This window comes from Zosterops lateralis (genome assembly GCF_965231275.1).
Source record: "Zosterops lateralis genome assembly, chromosome: 1".
NCBI lineage: Eukaryota > Metazoa > Chordata > Aves > Passeriformes > Zosteropidae > Zosterops > Zosterops lateralis.
The window spans coordinates 152,963,018-152,984,897 of NC_139762.1; positions in this window are offsets into that span (position 1 = coordinate 152,963,018).

Genomic DNA, 21,880 nt, shown 5'->3' on the forward strand with positions numbered 1-21,880 from the left:
AAATGTGCCCTATTTCTGTGGCATTTTAAACATGAAAATGATAAAATGAACCATCATCACTTCATCTTATAGTTCTGACAAAGTCAAAATGTTTTCCTTTCAATAAAGAAAACGCTCCTTTAAATTTCCCTCTAAATGAGTATCTTAAGATTACCATTGTATGAAATCCTTACTGTTGTGCAGAAAGTATTGAATAAAATATACTTCACACTAATGAAATATAGCTAACAATACTAGACAGCATTTTTATCTCATGTGGAAAAATCTACAGGGTTTTGTTTGGTTTTTTTTTTTCATATTTTAGAAATCAAACTTTTTCCTGTTGAAATTCTGACAAAAAAGACTTGAGGTTTGATCTGCTGGTGGTGCTTAACAGGTATGAACCAATGTGCTGCTGGAGGATGCCTCTTCTACCAGGTGACAGGTGACAGGATGAGAGGAAATGGCCCCAAGTTGCAACAGGGGAGGTTTGGATTGGATTTCAGAACAAACTTCAAGGATTGGAACAGGCTGTCCAGAGAAGTGGAGGAGTCACCATCACTAAAAGTGTTCAAAAAATGTATAGACACAGCAGTGGGTGCTGTGCTGACTCACATTTGGACCGAAAGGTCTTTTCCAGCATAACTGACTCTATGATTCCATGCCAAAGGTGTTTTCCTCCCATAGAAGGAGCAGAAGGCTCAATCAGCAGCACTGCAAGGTTAATGCAACATGTACTGGGCTCCTCTGCTCCTCACAGAAAATGGGAGAGAAAAGACATTTCACCTCAGTCTTTTAAAAGTGCTCCCTGGCTCTTCTCCAGCCCTCTCCTTTCCTTCTGCCTCGACAGCAAATGCAATCAAAATATGAGCCCTACTAAAATATTCCTGGCAGTTAAAGGAAGAAAATTAAGCATAAATGAGAGCTTTTGCTGGTTGTGTTTGAACAAAAAAGCCATGTCTTTAAAAATAAAATAATGCACTCTCAAGCTGTTTATCTGAACATGACTGGAGCCAGGGGATTTAAATGGATAGCTCCAGTTATCAATAAATGCTCTGGGTTTTCAACACACATCAGATCTTGTAGTCATATAGCTGATCACTCTCACATACAAGGGGTGTTCTGATAACCACAGTTCTCATTGTACTTTCAATTTGGCCCTTATTATTTTTAGAGAAAATCCAAAGGAGACAATTGCAATAAACGTGATGAAAAGACCATTGAGTTGTAGCAGTGAAACCCACCTCTGAGCAGGCTGGGCATTTAACTCCTGCTGCAAGTCACAACTGCCGAGGGTAAGTTGGGTGACAACTTCACCATAATTGCTGGGAATTATGATTTTTTTTTAAGAGGATTGAGAGCACTGGCATGAAGAGTTCTGCTTTCATGGTTTGCAGACCCTGCCTTTGCAGTCTCAGAGCTGCCTGGCCATCTGAGAAAAAAATAAGTGCTATCATAGAAGACACTTCTTTACATATTTCTACATATGAAGGAGAAAAATGAAGAGATGACTGCCACGGTTTAATCCCAGCCACAATTACCAGGCAGCCACTTGCTCACTTTCTGATGGGGAGAATCAGAAAAAGGTAAAGGATTGAGATAAGAACAATTTAATAATTGAAGTTATTGTTGTTATTATTATTATTATTATTATTATTCCTCAAGCCCTGACTCTTCCAAAGAACAGTCTGTGTGCTTGAGGTGCACCCACAGGAATGTCTGCAAGTTCGGAAATTCCCAAGTTTCCATCCCCTTCCAAGCTTGCTCTTCAGCACTATTTACTATTTTGGTTCTTGCTCTGGGTGTGGGAATAAGTGTGTGGGAATATCAGAAAAAGTCTTGAAAAAAGTGCATTCAAATGATGTAAGGGAGTATGGATTTTTCAACCTGCTCTCGAGGGAATAGACGAGGGACTCTGACGCTCTCAATCATTTCTCTCTTCTTCCACAAAATAATCAGGAGGTTTTTCCCTTTAGCATTGCATTCATCTTAGATTAGGTATCCATCTTCCAGTTCATTGCAGAACTGTGCTATTGTGTGGAGGGAAAAAGGGGTTTTTCAGTAATCAGTGGGAAGAAGGAAGACTCAAACACACAAAGACACAAACATGCAAAGCTCCAGGAGGGAGAATCAATTCTTGCTGAAGACCATTTGCTCATCTATCTATGTTTGCCAGGTAATTTCAGCCTGGGAAGCAGCACTGTTAGCAAACTGAAACTGCATTACTTGCTACTGTTCAAGGTGAATAATGTGGCCTTCTAAGGCCAGGGTCATTATCTCCCTGAGCCTGCTTGTGGCAAGGCAGAGGGAAGAAATATAGTGTCTATCTAAGAAGAACAATATTTTCAATTCAGATGTGGTTTATATGGAGCAGAACCTCAGTATTTTATGGGGTATGTCATCATTTCCAGCATGCCTTTAATATTTGTTTGGGGCTGGCAGAAAAACTGATACTGTTGAGCCAAACCTTGGAATTGGAAAAATTAATCACAGCAGCAGTAACACTTTTCCATATTAATCACAGGATATCCACCAAGAATAACAGGCAATAACAAAAACAAAGGAGGCCAATATCAGCAGGCCAGAGCCAGGATGGTGGTGTTAGGGCTGAGCTCCCCCTGTCACCATCTCTCAGCAGAAGATATTCAAAGTGCCCGAATTCAATCCTAGAAGGACTCGTCCACACTAAATTCAGATGCCTACAGTGCAGGTGTCTATGCTGAACCAAGTTACCTGAGATTCTGCTGTAGCTGGAGGACATTGTGTGCCCAGAATGGCAGAAGCACAATTCCTCTGATTCACTTCCTACCTTAGGAGGACTTGAATTACGCATTAAGTCTATTGATCCTCTTGCGTGTAACTTCAACTAAGGCAGCTCAACAAAAACATCAGTGCAGCTGGAGGTGCCCCAGAATACCCCTTTGGGGATCTATTTGGTGGTCCAAAAGATCTTGGGTCTCTTAAAGGTCTGGTGTTTTATCAACCTGAGGTCTCAGGTACCTTCAGCCATTATTACCAGATGCCAGTGCTTCCACAACTGATTTAAACTCCAGCTCTTTACTGCCAATAAATGTAGCCGTGGGTGATTTGTTCAGGTGTAGAAAGCTTTCAATAAATGGATTCCACCTTTCCTTCATGAGAGGTATTATCAGGGCATGACGAAAGTTTTCGTATCCCATGGTGGTCTTACTTTCTCTCCAACCAATCAAAGAAAAATTATGGAAGTTAAATATGCCATTTGATAAGAATGATGGATATTTTCCTGTTATTTACTGTGGGGTGAAGTTGAAAAAAAATACAATTTTTCCATGATTCTTTAATAAAATGCCTACTGCTTGCTCCCATTCCTTTTCCACTGCAGGGAGCCAAAGCTTGTCTGTCTTAAGCATCAAGACACCCTGATTTATTCACCACCTTCTTCTTCTGTCACTGCTGTAGCAATCATTCAGTTGAATAGTAATTCAAATGTGGCCCACAGTAGTTTTGGTCAATGAGATTTTGACTTTTCCATTGGTGGTTTATGAAGAGGAACTGGATCCCTCTTTGCTGGACTATAACACAGTTGGAACTTCTGGAGGAGAAAAGATCCAAATAGCAGAATTGTCATTGTCTCATGTGAGTCAGGATAAAAGATCTGGAAACAGTCAGAGGTTCCTCTGTTTCCCACTTTCCTTTTTTTAGAAAGCACTGGAGAGAGTGAACCAACATCGTGACTGTGTTGTTGAGGAAATCATGAAACAGATTCAGAAGAGAAAAATACTATGGCAGAATTACTAATTGGGTTACTGACTAAATCCCTGAGTATTGACCTTGACATTCCTTTACATTGGGATGACTATAAAATGTATTCTCAAAAAAAAAAAAAAAAAAAAAAAAAAAAAAAAAAAAAAAAAAAAAAAAAAAATTAAAAAACCACCACATTTTATAGCTATTTCAAACATTGCAATTTTCAGGTACATCCAAGGATGGGGCAGCCACAGCTTCTCTGGGCAATCTGTGCCAGGATCTCACCAATCTCACAGAGAAGAATTTTTTTTCCCTAACACCTGATCTAAACCTAATTTCTTTCAATTTGAAGCCATTTCCTGTGTCCAGTCACTGCATTTCCTCATGAAACTTACTGTGATCTGCTCCAGGCCCATCTCTCCCAGACTCTCCCAGTCCTCTTCTGCTTTTAAGCCTGTCCTACCTCCTAAGGTTATCTTCCCTTATTTTGTACTAATACCTAAAGAATCATAATTTAATTCATCCTTTGAGAAATACAGGTAAATCTCTGACAGAGGTGACCTGCTAGATTTTTGAGTCTTCCTTCAAAACATTGGAGGAAGTAAAATATCTAAATCAAATCGGACCTATGCAAATCAGATAATCTTGATATAATTTATTTCTTAGCAGAGTTGCATTAGGATCCATAATCCTGTTCTTAGGAAAAGACTATTTAATTGAATACATCAAAATTTCTATAGAAAGTGAAATAGAGGCTCCCATTTTGAGAAATCATAATTCTACGTGACATTACTTGCTTCCTGACTGAAATGAAATATATTAGCACTTGAGCTGTTCAAGTTCAGCTCCTGAGACTGTCTCAAATGCTGGGAAGGTGCTGATTGTCAATCCCAATTCCCAGCTGACAAGAAAACTAAGCCAACAAGGATCTGATACTGTGGACACGGTTTATTTTTCCTTGAGATTTTTGCTGAATGCTCAAATCTCATACGATCCCTCTGAGGACTGCTGGGTTTGCAGCAAATCATTATCAAACCCCATCTTTAAACCATTCCTGCGGCTGTTTCAGTCCTGAATCCTCCTTCATATGTGATACCTGACACGTGGGTTTCATTCATATGATAATCTTGGTGTGTGGGTGGTAACGTCAGGAATATTAACAACGTTACCCCACAATTATGTCTCCATAGAAAAGTCATTATTGCTGCAGCAGAGTTGGCTTCAGCTATAAAACCGGGTAATTTTGGACTTTTGGGGTGAGCCAACTATCTTCCTTGCCTCTCAGCTGCCATTTCAATGCTCTATTGAGGTGGAAAAGGGCTGGGAAAAAAAAGCCTGTGTGGTTGTATCCCCCTTCCCCAGAGCGTGCACTGCACACCAAAGCTCACTCTGCATTCAGCTTCAACGTGTCACTCTGGGAGGACTGTGTCAGCAGCCTTAATTGCTTGGCTGGTGCCACGAGACTGATGGATTGTAGGCTCCTGCTTTTCTAGAGGAAGGATGAGAACAGATGGGCTTTTGCTAATTTAAACTTCTGTACATGTTTAATGTCCTATTTATCTCTTCCAGTGAGCCTGAAATGGTAATAAATGAAGTGGATTTTTTACTGAAATCTGCTAATGTTGTGAGAAGTGTTTGTGAAGAACAAAGAGCTCAATTAGCTTACATTGACCTGCAAATAAACAACAGCCTGTGAGGAGTGGTTACCCACTTTCTAATGTGCTTAATGGCCTTTTAATGAGTGGGCTTGTGCCTGTACAGTAAATACACTGGTCCAGCACCCTGGAGGCCTCTATTCAGGCTCTTTCCTGGAAATCTGAGACACCTCCTGTTATTTCTGTCCCTCTATTATTCACTCAGATAAGCCTATAACAATACATCCAACTAACCCTTAAACTTTTTTTTTGGGCTGGGATACAAATAGGAGCGCCAAGACATTCCTGTTACAAGTCTCAGACCCTCAGTGACCCATTCAGGGCTACCAAATTGGGTTTTCCTATCTAAATCTTAAATCTAAATCTTAAATCTAAATCTCTCTCTAATGAGTCTCTGTATGTAAGATGGATTTCACTCTTCATCTAGAAATGCAGGCCATTTTTTGCCATGTAGAGATTATGATTTACTAAATGTCTTTGAAGGATTCAGAGCTGTGAAAACTATAATATAACAGAATCACTTGTTGTCTGGGAAAACAACCTGCACACTCCAGGAAGAAAAGGATGGAAACAGTTTGGGTACATCTAAATTTGCCAGCTGAATCTGTAACACAATTTTAGTACAGATACTTTCTGAGATGTTTGTTTTTTTCTGGCTGAAATCCCTTGGGCATGGAAATCAAAACAGAGTTATAATTCTGGCACCACTGGGTCAGGTGTTCATGGGAAACCACCCTCCTTTTTTGTCTGCAAGAACATCTTCAAGGATCCCAAACTCAATTACATCCAACGGGGGAAAAAAACCAGGAGAAAACAGCTTTACATCAGTTTCACAAAACTGAAAAAAAAAAATAATTGGATGGATTCCAGATTAAATTTGAAGTGATAAAAATATTTTTTTAAACTTGGGCATGTCTATTAGCAAAGTGTAGTTTATCCTGTAGGTTTTAGGAAAGAATTACAGCTCGCAGTACCCTGACTTTATACACTATAGGCACACACAGGCATAAAAATCACACCTCTCCTTCAAGTCACACTTTTTTTCTGGATTAATTACTTTTTTAACTGAAGTAAGAGCAGCAGTGTTTGAACTCCTGAAACAACAAAGCCCTTTTTACATACTTTGATTTAGTCATGCAAATTAGAAAAGGTTGGCTCTAATAATTTATCTGCCACCACACAGTCAAACAGTGACACTTTCAGGAGTAGGAAAATCTCCTAAAAGTCCCAGCTTTGTCCATCCTCCTACACACAAATAAAAAGTATTAAAAAATAGCATTCAAATTACCTCAACAGGTAATTTGTTCCTCCAGGCTTTACTGAGCACATCTGCTAATGATTTATTTCCAGAACACTAAGCCAAAAACACTTAGCAAGAGCAAAAAGTCTCCAAGTAAATTAAAGAATAGCAAGTCCCAGTTAGTCTCCTAATAGAGTGGATGATTAAATGGTTCCTATTTAAGCAGCAACAATACCAAATTCTTTTATGTAAAATTGTAAAGGCTGCTAGATTCAACAGGCTTTAGACAAAAGAGGGAAAAGGAAGAAAGGAGGTATTTTCTCAGCTTATATAAAGTACATTTCAAATGACTATGTACAAAAGTTTTTATTTAAAGGATGGTGATGCCCTGGCACAGATTGCCCAGAGAAGTTTGGATGCACACAGAAATAATGGTTTCAGCATTTCCTTCAGCGGTTTGTTGTCTCATCTGAAGCTCATCATTCATTTCTGTTTCCTATTTGTCTTAAAATCACGAATTTTAGACTTTGTGAGATCAAGCACAGTGCGCTGAGTGAAAAGTGGGAAAGAGGACTGACTCAAAGGTCACATTATTACAGCCAGAAAAGATTTTCTAAGATGAAGCCGTTCAGCAGCAAAGATGACCAGTGCAATTAGAGCCAAAGAAATGTAGAAAAGTCCATTTATGTTTGTATTAGTTCAGTGACTCTGACAGCTTGAAGTGGAGAGATTTAGGGATGAATCAGGCAATCCTGTAATCTGAGAAATGTCTTCACAGGCACAGGGTGACTAATCTTAATGTGATGAGTTAACATAGTAAAAAATATGTGTAATATTGCTATTAACTGTAAGCATCCACCAAAATATATTTTACATAGTTCCATGGAAATCTATTGCTACTAATTCTAAAAGAAAAGATAAAACCTGGAGTTGGAATTCACTCCGTATAACTTTAACCCATATAACTTTATTTGCACTAATTATTTTCACATTCAGACAGAATACCTGAAGAGTTGGACTGTTTGGATGATTGATAGCATGTCATGAGCCAGACAAATCACTCTACTTTAGATAGTGACTGTAAAATATTGGAATAATCCTTTGCTCTGTGGCGAGTAATGAAGAAGGAAAACAAATTAAAGGGAATTTTATGATCAACAGCAAGGTAACTTTACCATAGCTTGCTTCATTAGCTGCCAGGAAGGGTTTTGCAGCAAATAAGTTCATTTTTTAATATGAAACTAGAGGAGAACACAAAGAAACATGTAAGTAACTGCAAGTGACAGAAGAATAGATGGAATCTCAATCCCCAGATTTCACAAATAGTTCTTAGAGTGGTGAACAAGTTTTCCTGATGTCCAAACTTCAGCCGTTAGATTGAATAAAGAAGTTGTTTCATTGTGGAGGGGGATTTTTGCCACATTAATGGTGTACTCTAAGAGCCTCTGTGTGCATACGTGGATATTTGGTATAATTAAACTTTGGCTGCTGAATAACAGTGAGGTTTGATGTCGTAAAGTGTCCCTGATTCCTGTTACCCCGAGTTCCTGATTCCACACTGGGATTACACACTGGGATACAGATTTGTCTCGACCACCAGCTTGAGTTCACTCTCTCTACTTGTTGAAAATGATATAAAGTTTATTTATTTTTTAATGTAACTAAAGTCAGTTTTGTTCTCCTCTGCTCCAGGGGAAGGGGATTGAAGTTCCTTTTCAGGGGACTGTTCCACCAGGTGAGGTCTGATGAGCTGAACATCTCAACAGACTGAGGGTAGCACAGAAGATACATGAAAGATAATGATCATTAATGACCATTAATGACCATTAATGAACATCAGTTCCAACCATCACCCCTGGCATGGTCAGAGACTCCTGATCTGGGTAAAGACAGATAAGAATGAGAACCTAATTAACATTGGAGGCAAATAAATCCATATCCAGTAGGAACACAAATAATAACAACTGCACTACTTGGGACCAATGAACGTCAAACAAATGAATTTCCCAGGGTTTTGACTGTATAAAATCTGTGAAAAATCTACTAAAATTCATGTGTGATGGAAGGATTTTTACTGCACAAACCATGTGGATGAAATTATTTCTGTTGCACATCCTGGTCAGAGCAACATCCTGGCCAGAATAAAGTAATGCCTTGATTCTCTAACGCTAAAAATATTGTTGTAAGGTTTTTGTGGGTTTTTTTTTTCCCCCCACAGTTTAGGAGACATACTTATTTCAGTCCCTTTGTGCCTCTGAAAAGACAAAATGTGTCTGCTGAGTAATTCATCCCACTTATGTTAGACATTCATCTCAGACTGGGATGAATCACCCTCTGGAATGACTGATCCCTCCTGTGTGATGGCTGAGGAGGTTTAAACAACTTGTTGGGAACTGTTGTCTACCTAAAGGGGAACTTTTATGGGCTGCAGCCACACGTGTGTTATCCCACTATTGCCTGCAATCCTTCCAGGCTCAAAGGGATTACAGCAGATGGAAAGATCTGTGTTTTCCTCTCTCCTGTCTCATTCTCTCCTTAGAAATAAACTGACATGGAGATGTCTGATAGCACCTGACAGCTCACCAGGAAGTGAACCAGCACATCCTGCCCGAGTGTTTTCCCAAAGATGTTAAAAACTACCAGATATCTTCAGTAGATAAGGATTTTACCAGGCCTTATAGTTGATCACAAATAACTTTCTCCTTCTGTGTTCTTGGAAGAAAATTGGAAATCCTGGGGAAATATGTAAAAAAAAAAAAAAATAAAAAAATAAAAAAGCCCCACAATAATTCCCTTTGTGCAACAGCAATCAAACCTCCCATTTATACTCCACCAAAGTGTCTAGGCCTGCTGTGGACAAAGTGGACAAAAAATTCAGCACAGTCAGGATTTCACCTGTGTGCTGAGACTAGCAACAAGAGGATAATTATGTGCCAATTTACACTTGCAGCTTTCGTGTTGTGAATCTTTCTCCTGCTGCTCCTAGATTTGTTTCAGTGAAGAAGCTGATGTGTGATAAATATTCTGAGTCTGGTCAGGTCTAGGCTGGGCTTGAATCAGATGCCTCTGATGAAATTTCCTACCTGTCAACTAAAGTTCAGTAAATGCTGCCCACAGCATCAATATGATTGCAATAAATGACTCCAGTAAATGCCCTCAAACACCACCAACACAAATATCAGCTGTTCTTAATCTAAAAATATTTCAGTTAATCTTAAAGACAAATCAAGCTCCAAAGGAACAAGCTCTTAATTTAAATTGTAACTCAATGCAGAAAATGACTAACTGGTCACCCATCAGTCAGAGTTGGGAGATATTCCACTTCAAACTAAGTTTATTAGATTGTTTTTTCCACCTCCTCTAATTTTAGGTGTTTAAGCCTAAAATAATTTGTCAGACTTTTGTTTAATCAAGACAACCTGAGATTGACTAAATACTTTTACAGACTAGCACCATTTTGTCCTTTAGAGATAATGACAATGACACTCTTGTCTCCATCCTAAATATGCTTCTATTTCACCTTAATATGAACCTCAATTAAGAAATAAGTATGACTAAAGCAGTTATAATGAAATATTCTGAGCCTACATCTATCCCCAAGATTTAAGCATGAAAGAGCACTAATTTAAGACCATAAATTATTTATACATTTGACATGGTTTTCTAATAATTAGAATCAGAACTAGAGCAATTTGCAAAATTCCTGTGGCATTAGTTAAATATTTTCTTCTAAGTAAGTAAATGAAACAGATTTACTAATTCTAGTAGCAGCTTCATTGGTGTTGGGTGAGAGATGTTAAACACGGGGGAATATATTAATTCTGTACAAAACGCTAAATACTCCTCAGATCTGTGCTAAATTCATTTAATCCCTTTTTTCATGTTTTAAAGCCCATCAGATTTTATAAGCATTGATATACTGTAGCGAAAGGTAACTATTTACAAATAAAGGACAAAACTCACAGAGAAGTATCATTTAGCATGACATCAGTGTCTACTGGAGCTAAGGATTTGTGATGTTCTTCCTTTTCACTGTGACCCTAAACCTGTCTCTAGAGGTTGGTTTAACTGAGAATTCTGCAGACTGTGTCTATTTTAGTAATATCTGGAATTTGAATAGCTTTTTTTCTGTCGTAACAATCGCTATGACTTTATGGAAACCTGAACGAAATCCATTCAGACAAGATTAAGGCAATGTCTCTGGGCTGAGAAACTCCATTGAACAATGGTTTAAAAGACAATTTCCCAGCTTTTTGGACCATCATCATCAAGATGAACTTTTGATATAAAATGTTCAGTTAATGAACTTGCTAATATTTCTACTCTGTCATGTCATGAAAACAAAGAATCACAGAATCACAGAATCATGGTATGGTTAGTGTTGGAAGGCACCTTAAAGATGATCTAATTCCAACCCCCTTCCATGGGCAAAGACTCCTCCCACTAGACCAGTTTGTCCAAAGCTTCATCCAGCCTGGCCTTGAACTTCCAGGGATGGGGCATCCAAAATTTCCCTGGGCAATCTATTCTTGTGCTTCATCACCTTCACAGCAAAGCTTTTCTCCTTATAAATCAATAATTAATAATTAATTATTAATATCCAATGAGGCCCATGCAGATCACATATCAGGGCCTCCCTCAGCTACAATGAGGAGTGTGACTTTTGGAGCTTCACCCATTCTCTGTCCTGTCTATGCCTTTGGTATGCCCTGGGGAAGCCAAATTTGTCCATTTGCTTTAGAAATGCAGCCTCAGTTGCTGGTCTTACTTTACTGATCTCCCTTTGTTCTCTCTTTGAGTTCTCTTCTTGCCAGGAAGAAAACTCATCCTCTCCCATTATTGGATGTTCACATGTTCTTCAGAGAGACAGATAAAATCTTTATGAAAGACACATTTTGGGACATGCCCAGCAGCTTTGCAAAATAGCCTTAAAATGCATGGAAACAACTAAATCTGGGTTCTGCTCAACACTGTAGCTCTACTCAACAATTAACCCAGATTTTCATTCAGTCCCAAATTCTTAAGGGAAGATGGGTGGAGTTTTAAATCCTCCTGACTAGGAAAACTGATCCAAAATTAAGCTCTGTGTCCATTTGGGCCAATTAGTGACTTCAATACAGATCACAGCATCACAGAATTTTTAGGTTTGGAAGGGATCTCTGGAGATCCTTTAGTCCAGCCCTCCTGCCAAGGCAGGAGATGGAGATGAAAAGTTAATTCCTGCAAAAAAGGGTGAGTTTATTCCTGTACAAAAAAAAAATTAAATAAAAGAAATGTTGAATTGCATCTTGGCTAGAGGAAGGTGGGGATGTTTCTTCCAGCTGTTTCTTTACCTTTCCCTCTATCCCAGTGGATGGATAGCTGAGTTGATGATGAATCTGAACTCCCACCAGCTAGGGCAAAGAAATTCCTCATAATCCAAAATCAGAGGAGGTTTTCTTGGAATTCTTGCTGGTATCTGAAGCCATTTAAAAATGACTGAGCTGCACTGCAGGAAGGGAGGGAAGGATGGTTGAGTCAAGGGCTGTTTTCCATCAGCCATACCACGGTCTGATTCCCTCCTTAGCAGACAAAACCTGACCTTAACATTGCTTGGTGGGAATGACCATGCACTGCTTTAGGGAAACACCAACCTTGAGGAAACAAGAAAACAAACAAACAAACAAAACAAAACAAAGAAAGAAAGAAAAAAGAAAAAAAAAAAAAAAAAAAAAAAAAAAAAAAAAAAAAAAAAAGCCTTTTTCCCTTTTGCTTATAGTCTCACAGATTTATTTAGCTCTATCTAGCAAGAAATGAACCAAGTGTAAAATTCAGTATTACTTCATGGTTCTTTTATTTGTTTTAATCAGCTACACAGCCCTGTGGGGCTAAAGCATCATCCCAACTTATGCATTATTTACTAGTTAATATCTCAAAACAGATGTCTCTAAATAAAATAATTTTCTTCCTCTTGCTTGTCATGCCGGAAGGCCAAATCAAAGGAACAGAACACCTCCCTGACAATGTGCAGTGCACTCAAAGCATGACATCAGGGTCACCAAGCCTCTGTCAGAGCTGAGTCCTGGGACATTGAGAAATTTGGAGCAGCTTGTGTGTCTCTAAGCCAGGGTCAGTGTTTCTCTGTTCAGGGAGCTCTCATGTCTGTGCCTTTCAAACAGCCATTTCAGCCCTACACACCTTCTGATCTCAAGGATCATCTGTTACTTGCAGATCTCTGTGCCAAGAGAGTCCAAGTGTCAAGGGATGGTCTGGCTGGGTCAAAAATATTCCCTGGAAAAAGACAAGACAAGATCAGGCACAACTCTGCAATTATCCACGTAGAACACACATTTAGCCAAAATATTTAACCATTTATTTGGTACAATTTGCCTCATCTCTGTGTTTTTCAAGCTTGTGCTCAAGAGTTCATAAAATATTAGGATGGGGTCTTTACAGTTGTTTTTTTTCCTCTGTGGTACCAAGGTTTAACTCCAGACCACAACTAAGCACCAGCAGCTGCTAATTTTCCTTCCCTCAATCCCATTCAGGTGGGATGAGGAAGGAGAATCAGAAAAAGGTAAAACCCATGGGTTGAGAAAAGAACAATTTAGTAATTGGAGTAAAATAAAATAATGATGATGATGATAATAATAATGATGAAAGGAGATATTAAAGAAAGAAATAAAAATAAAACTCAATAAAAAATAACCAGATGATGGACAGTACAATTACTCACCAGCCCACGCAGCAATCGACCCCTTTAGACCAGCTCCCCCACACTTTATATACTGACAACAGTTAAATTATCAGTGTGTTACCAATATTTTTCTCGTCCAATACAAATGATGTGTCTCTAAGTCTCTGTCAAACACAGGGGCTGCAGGGAAACAGGTCCTCAGCTGATGTTCAGGATCAAAGTCATGAATGGGGCAGGGATTTCCAGTGAAAACTGGAGCCAAAACACCTTTGAGCAGTGCCTTCATTGGGGTGATGGAGGGATAAAGGATAAATCAGTGAATTCTGGTATTCAGACTTTGTCCACAGGTAGAGGTTTTTCCCTCAGTTTTAATGGACTGTGAGAAGCAAATCTGTAAGGCAGAACTCTGTAGTTGTCCATGATATCTGGACTTTCTGTCCAGATATCAATTGAAATGCACTGTTTTAGGGAGTCTCTGAAAGGAGCCAAAGAGAATTTAAGACTATCTTTGGTAACTTGATGGTAGGTATTGATTTTTCATGGATTTATTCAAAATGGAAAGGACAGAAAACCCAGAAGGCTTAATTTTCTTAATTTTTTCCAATTTTTTATTCGTAATTTGCCTTATATTCCCATAGTCTCCACAGAGAAAATGGAAGTTTTGATAGTGTTAAGTGAGTAAATAGAAAAAGGGTAAATAAGTGTAGTAGGAAAAAGGTGAAGTTCCTTCAGCAAAGGATCAACCTCCCAAACTCTCTAATTTTATCTAAATGAAGCTTGAGATATCTTATAAGACATTTTTACTTACATAAAATAATTTATTCTATGGAAGACTTGGAAACTATACACAGTAAAGAGAACTCCCAGCCTGAAAATGTTGAAATTTATGAAAAAGAAGGTCATGAGTGGAACAAATTGATTAATCCTGTCCCTATTTTTTAGGATGAGGCCTAAGGGAGTAGGCACAAGTGGGCCATGGCCACTCTTATGGCCTTTGCAGGAGAAAGAGGACGTGGTGTGTGCCTGTGGGGAGTGCAGAAAATATTACACTGATTTGGGTGCTGATAGGAGGGCAGTGTTTATAATCCGGGTGCTAAAAAGGGGAAAAAAAACAAGAAACTACTGAATAAAAGAGGATTTGGCCACAAGAACCCCCTGCAATGTTATCAGCTGGAGACATGTGGCTGGACAGTGCCCAGGCAGAAAGGGACCTGGGGACAATGGTGACAGCAGGGGACTGTACATGAGCCAGCAGAGTGCCCAGGTGACCAAGAGGGCCAAGGGCACCTGGCCTGGATCAGGAATGGTGTGGCCAGCAGGAGCAGGGAGCTCATTCTTCCCCTGGACACGGCACTGGTGAGGCCACACCTCGAGTGCTGTGTCCAGTTCTGGCCCCTCAGTTTAGGATGGACATTGAGTGCTGTGTCCAGCTCTGGGTGTCTCAGTTTAGGAAGGACATTGAGTGCTGTGTCCAGCTCTGGGTGTCCCAGTTTGGGATGGACATTGAGTGCTGTGTCCAGTTCTGGCCCCTCAGTTTAGGATGGACATTGAGTGCTGTGTCCAGCTCTGGGTGTCTCAGTTTAGAAGGGACATCGAGACGCTCAAGCACATCCAGAGGAGGGAATGAGGCTGGTGAGGGGCTGGGAACACAAACCCTGTGAGGAATGACTGAGGGAGCTGGGGTTGTTTATCCTGGAGAAAAGGAGACTCAGGGGTGACCTGATCACTCTGTACAACTCCCTGAAAAGTGCCTGTGCTCAGCTGGGGTTGGTCTCTCTCTCCAGGCAGCACTGACAGAATGAGAGGACACAGTGTCAGGCTGCCCCAAGGGAAATATAGGTTGAATACCAGGGAAAAATTCTTTATGGAAAGAGTGATAAAGTAGAATTGTCAATTCTAGAATTGTCTGCCCAGAGAGGTGGTGGAATCACCATCCTTGGAGGTGTTTAAAAAGAGATTGGATGTGACACTCAGTGCTATGGTTCAGTTGAGGTGTTGGGGCTGGGTTGGACTTGATGATCATGAAGGTCTTTTCCAACTTTGTGATTCTGTGAAAATAAGATGAAGAAAGTGGAGACAGCTTAGACAAATATATACTTTACTGCTTTGGGTACAGAGGACAGCCTGGAGTGATGTGCTAATAATCACTGAGCAGAGAGAAATCAAGGTTAGGACTAATACCCTGCTGAGTCCATGGCCAGAGCTGTATTCACACAGTCGTGTGCTCCCAGCCACGCTCCGTATCCCAACATTTGCATAACTTCCCCGGGGATTTGCTTGCCTCTGCAACACCTGGCAAAGCACACAGTCTAAACTTCATGGAAATTCTCACAAGAAGCAAAACTCATCTATTTCAGAGTTTAATAGCTTGCTAGAAAGGATGGGAAAATGTTAAAAAAAAAAAAAAAAGAAAGCAATGGTATGGGGACCTAGTCACTAATGGCAAAATATAGAATTATAAAGGACCCAAGACAAAAAATAACTAAATTTTCACAAATTTCTCATCCTTACCCTTGCCAGACTCTAATATATGTGCACCTCTAGCAATCACCTGGCAGTTTTCCACAGCATTCAAAGAATTAAGCAAATTACAGATGGGTCCAGGATAGGCAGAGCATCCCAGAGCCAGAGTCTTGGCTCTCCAGTGAGCCACATAATGCTCTGCAGCATTTGGCTTCTCTCAGCAGGTCCATTAGTCAGGGTGGATGAACCTCATCAGCTGGAGGGAATGCACACTAGGAAGCGTGCTTGGAAGAATGGAGATCTGTGACTTTCATGAGAGATGAAGAGAAACAAAACTCCGGCTGCTCTGCTTTGGCCTCTCTCCCCTCCAGTGGCATCTATGCAAATGCAATCCAGTCTTCAGTTTCATCCAGAATGAAGTCATCTCCTCAGACTTCTGTCTTTGTCTCTGTTGTGCATGTCCAGAGTAGGCAAAGACACCTGGAAGGGACCCAGAGCAGAGTAAGACAATACCTACCTAATATCTTGTAAAAGAACTACGGAATTTCAGAGGATGTTGCTGTTGTCTGTTCACTCATCAACCGGGAGCAGAAATGGTCACAGGTATTGGGGGGAAAAGCCCAATAATTTAATAATTTATAATTTAATAATAATAATTTAATAGAGGTAAGATGGAAATGGCTCAGTTTCAAGAATTGTATTTCACTATCCAGTCTCTCCTGAGTCAGTTCAGCATGATCTGCCTCTGGGAGTTTGTTCCTGAGTCTTTGGTTAAAGATGCCTGTGGGAAACATGACTGTTTTGGTCTCTTTTGAGAGTTATGTTTCTTTTTTTCAGCCTTGCTAGAGGGCTCTTCCTCTTGAGCTTCCACTTTCCAGAAGGCCCAACACCACCAGAGAGAGAGAAAATGGATCAATTTCTGTCTCAAGCTCAACGAAATGAACAGGTGATACTATTTCTGACAATGACAATACATATCACCTTATCACTCTTGAGTCACCTTTTCAGTCTTGAGTGGCCCTACTTCACATGCAGGAGAAGTCTCCAGTTAGATTGGCATTTCATGCACACTGATGTATTTATTTACCCTTTATGAACACTTGTCCTTTACCAGAATGATTTAGGAATGGTCTCGAGCAAGTACTGACCTTTAATTACACTGGTTATTATTCAAATTCACTGTTAATCACAGTGGGAGACAAAAAGAAGGGAAGGGGTTTGTATGCTAATGTCATATGGAAAACGTGGGATAATGTATTGAGAACATCAGGGGGACAGAGAGAACATATTCAGCAGTTCCTGGATGTTTTTTTTCTACAACATTCTGCACCAATAACCACGCTGTCATTTCATCATCAACTGAAATCAACCAGATATTAATGTGAGATATTGGAATCCTTGAAGTTTCCTGGATTTGTTTTCCAGGGGTGCTCTGAATTGTTTAGAGAGCAAAAATGCCTCTCTGGGGATAGATAATTTAGTCATTCTGAACAGCAGAATGTTTCTGCCTGGTCTTCACGGGACAATGTATGGGTTGTCAGTATCTAAAAAATAAGAATTGTAATTATACTCAGATTTTGCACCTGAATCAATGCAAAAAATGGAAGGAACAATAAAGTTCATATGAGCAACCCTTATAATTGCAATGTGGAGTCCATATCATCTATTCTATTTTTCTTTCTGTCTCAGAGTTAGGTGTTTACTGTTACTTGTCAGCCAGAATTCTTCTCTGGTCAATAGAGATGAATAGGCACCTACAGAAGGTGAGTCACCCAATACATCTTAAAAAAGGATGAATCACCCACTAGAGTGCATTTTTTTTTCCTCCATCTTCAGTTTCAGATCTGAAATGTGAGCAACTGAACGATGTGTTTAGGTTTTTCCAACTGTGCAAAATGACATAATAAAAATATTACCCCTCCTTACAAACTCTGTCTTGCTTATGTCTCCAAACCAGCATGATGACAGTGATAATGTTCTGCTCTGGAGGGAGACTTCAGTTTAGCTTAGAGACTTATTGTCCTCATTGATGAAATTAAGTGACACGAATCCCATGCAAACTGTTCACAAAATTTTGCCTAGAACTTGCACATACTTTTTCAAAGGCTATGAAAGTTGCTTTGAACACTTTTAAATGTTTTTCTGATACAGAAAACATTTATCTGATTAGTTCTCTTTCTGGGAAAGTTGTCTAGGCTACATTACCATTTCTTATCAAGCTTTGCATGTGATTGCCATGAGATTCAATCTGGTTAAAAATAAAATGTTTTGAAATTACTTTGCTTTGTTGTTTTTTTCACCCTTCCCCCACAGAATGGAAATTGTTTTCTGTCCAGTTTTGAGTAAACAGCATAGGAAAATCAAGGGGAAAAATGTCAAAGAACATGTCCTTTAATTCATTAGCAACTCAAATTCAGAAGAAAGCTGGGGTTACAGTTTCTGACATTAAAGTGGTCCTCAGAATGTTTACCATACATGGTCTAACTGAGTCCAGTGTTCTTCAAGGTCATTCAGTTCCACCCCCTACCGTGGGCAGGAACATGGTCCTCTGGTCCTTTGGTCCTCCCATTGGACCAGATTGCTCAGAGCTCCATCCAGCCTTGCCTTGAACACTTCCAGGGATGGAGGCACCAAAACTTCTCTGCACAGCCTGTTCCATGGCCTCACCATCCTCTGAGTAAAAATTTTCATCCCAATATCTAAACTACAACTAATCTCATTCAATTTGGAGCCATTCCCCCTTGTCCTGTCATTTGTACATGAGCTTGTAAATAGTCCCTCTCCACCTTTCTTACAGGTTCTCTTCACATCCTGGAAGGGACACAATTAGGTGAACCTGAAACCTTCTCTTCTCCGGGCTGAACAATCCCAGTTCTCTCAGACTTTCCTCACAGCAGAGCTGCCCCATGCCCCTGATGCTCCTCTGGGCTTATTCCAACATCTGCACATCCTTCCTGTGCTCAGTCCTCAGAGCTGGAGGCAGCTCTGCAGGTGGAATCCCAAGAGATCAAAGTTTCAGATCTGTTAAGCACAAGAAGAGGAACTGCACAACACAAGTGCAAAGCAGTTCACTGTAAAGTTATGAAGCTACTTTTTTAGTTGACTTCTTTTCCTACTGTCAGGCAGAAATGGAGACTGAACTGCAAGTACATCTGAGTTCTTTGAGACTTGTTAATGAAAAGCTAGACAAGGTTCTGCTGGTGAAAAGTGACATATTTCAACTGGCTCTGTGGGTGTCACGTCAGCTTGTACCATCTGAGATCCTGGCACTAAGAACAGAGATATTAAGGTATGGCCTGTTCTTTCATGCCGAAAGCCAGGATGCCAAACCAATGAAAAACCGTGGAAAAGCCATTAAAAAGCATTTTAGCACTTTGGAAACCGAGAGAGCACATTAGAAAGTTTAAGTGGACTAATTACTTGAATTACATTTCGTTCCAGACCTAAGCTGGGCTTTTACAGCCCTGTATTTCAGTCCTTGCTGTTTCTTGCTAATGAAGTTAGCTATAAAATAAACAGGACGATGCTCTGGTTTTTACTGACCTGCCAAACAAAAAGACTTTTTACGGCTCAGAGCAGGGGCAGAATGAAGGGGATGAGAACTGGAGTTAACAAGCTCTGTGAAAACTTGTGTTCTCCAAGCTGTGGGGAGGAGCAGTATTTGTGCACACCACAAAAATTTGGCTCAGCTCACAGCCAAACACATCTGTCCCCCAATCCAGCAAATATGCAAGTCATGTTTTGGCACTTGTCCTTATGCCAGATGGTTCCATGTGTGACAACACTGAAAGCAGGATTGATGTGATCTCTTAGCAGTCAGCATAAGGAAGGTTTAGTAGGATGGTGAGCTGGGGCATTTGAGTTCACTGTGCCTGATAGAACAGACCAGGGAAGGGATCTCTCTTTATCTGCAGTAGCAATCCTGTGATATTACATTGTCACACAGCACTGTGAACCACTGTGCCTGATCACAGGCTCCTGTAAATAGAGCCACAGTACTAAAATCTGCTCCATAAACCATAGCTCTGCTTATGTCCAGTGCTGTCCTTCCAAATTCCAGGCAGAAAAATTATTCTTAATATCATAAGGAGCAAAATGGCTGCAAGGAGTGCAGGGTCCTTTTGCTTGGAGCAAAGGATCTCATTTGACAGGTTTGGAGGATTCCTAAAAACACAGCTGCAGTGATCTTAGCCTTCAGCTATCAGAGACAAGCAGTGTAAAAATTAATTCTGTCCATTAATGGGTTGATCACCACTGATGGGTATTTGCTATCCACAGTGCTGAAATACAGGTTTTAAGAATATCAGGATCTTCTTGCTCAAGTCTTCCCACAGAAAGGGTAAACCTGTTGATTGCTGGGTGGTATTTCTGTTCTACTCTGGCCAACAGGGTTCAACTGGATGACTAGTGTGATTAGAAAATAAAAAGCATCATCTGATAGAAACTTCTACAATTATTGGAAGTGCTGGTGTGGCACAAAAAGAAATCTGTAGAGGAAAACCTGACTGATCTGGATTTTAGGGTAATCCTAAAAGAAATTCAAAGTTGATTATCTGATTGTGATCCATCTGATTTGATCACAATTACATTTATTTAGCTATTGTTTTTTTTTTTTTTAAAGCTCAGAAATTTGCTGAGCCCATACTCTGTTCACCATACTCAGAGATTTTCTGTGTATTGGGGTGTTTCTTCTTTACAGAGAATTTTTGCTGGGACCTGTTCAAGGATGTTTGTTTTCATTGACACAGAAGTAGAACTGAGGTTCAGACCATTTGCTTTTGTTTTCTTTTGCTGATCTTAACCCTAAACCCTCCTACTATTTCACAGAGCCAATATGAGATTGATGATTTAGGGCAAACAGAGAGAACATCACCAGAGAAACAGCCACCAAAAGAACTTGTCCTGAAGAAAGATATTAACTCAGAGAGCAGTGATAATTGTTCATCTTCCAGTAAGTTTGAGGAATCGAGACCATGAAATTAAATCTGGAATTTATAGGCGGCCCAGATGAAAGCTCTAAATTTTTTATTAAAAATAAATAAAGAGAAATTTTATTTCACAGTCTCTCTGGATAGATGATTTCAGTTTAGGAAGCTGTCCAAGACTTAATGCATCTTGCATTCTTTGTGAAAGGAAATTTGCTCAGGACAGGCTGCTTGTAGGAAGAGAAGCGAAGCAAGGGAATGGCCCTTGTAGAATATTACAAGAATGTTGTGCAGAAATTATCAGAGAGATTAATAAGTGAATGGCTGTAAAAATGCATTCAAATGCTATTTTTCTTGCTCAGACAGCAATGTATAGCATACACCAAACCAGCTGTGTTCTGGTGTTCATTATCTGCAGACAGTTAATTTAGTTCAAATGTAGGCAGGAAAAGCAACTCCAGAACTCTCCAGGGACAGAAAAAAAAAAAAAAAAAAAAAAAAAAAAAAAAAAAAAAAAAAAAAAAAAAAAGTGTTGCATATTGTTTATTCACCAAATAAGTAGATCCCACCTGGAGCAATGTGACTAAAAGCCTCTTTGCCTCATGATCGTGTTGGGGTTGGATTAGAAGGAGGTGTCTTTGGAAAGGTTTGCCAGTTATAGAGATGGAATTTGCCTCAAGGCATCAGCTTGGTGATATTGGTCACTGTAAGTGTCCTAACAGGATAAAACAAGCCAGTAAAAAGTCTTGGGTTAAATGCCACTGTATATCCTGCAGTGAATTCCCTCCCCAGCAGCGTTCAGCTGGGATGGGAGGGCACTGTTTGCATTTTGAGGCCTCTCTTCTGAATCTCTGTAAGTGCAAAGTTCCCTGAGAGAGAGTTTTGGCTTCAGGGCTGAACGAGCCTTTCCAGACACACCAAAGCTGTGTCTGGCCCTTGCTTTCAGCTAAGAGAAATTGATGCTCTTGTCTCAAATTCAGAACTTCTGAGTTCTCAACAGCAATGACCTCCAAGGACATCTTTCTAGCATGAAATTACCAGAAGGGATGGTCCTTGGGATGCTGTTTCTGGAAGTGCCATTTTAATGAGTAGGTCATTTGAGGACTGGCAAGATGCAGCCTGTTTGAAAAGAGAGTTGAAGTAGACACTGAGAAGTTCAGAGGTTTAAGTTCAATTTCTAATTTTTGCAATCTCTTTATTCCAGGAAAGCAGCTGC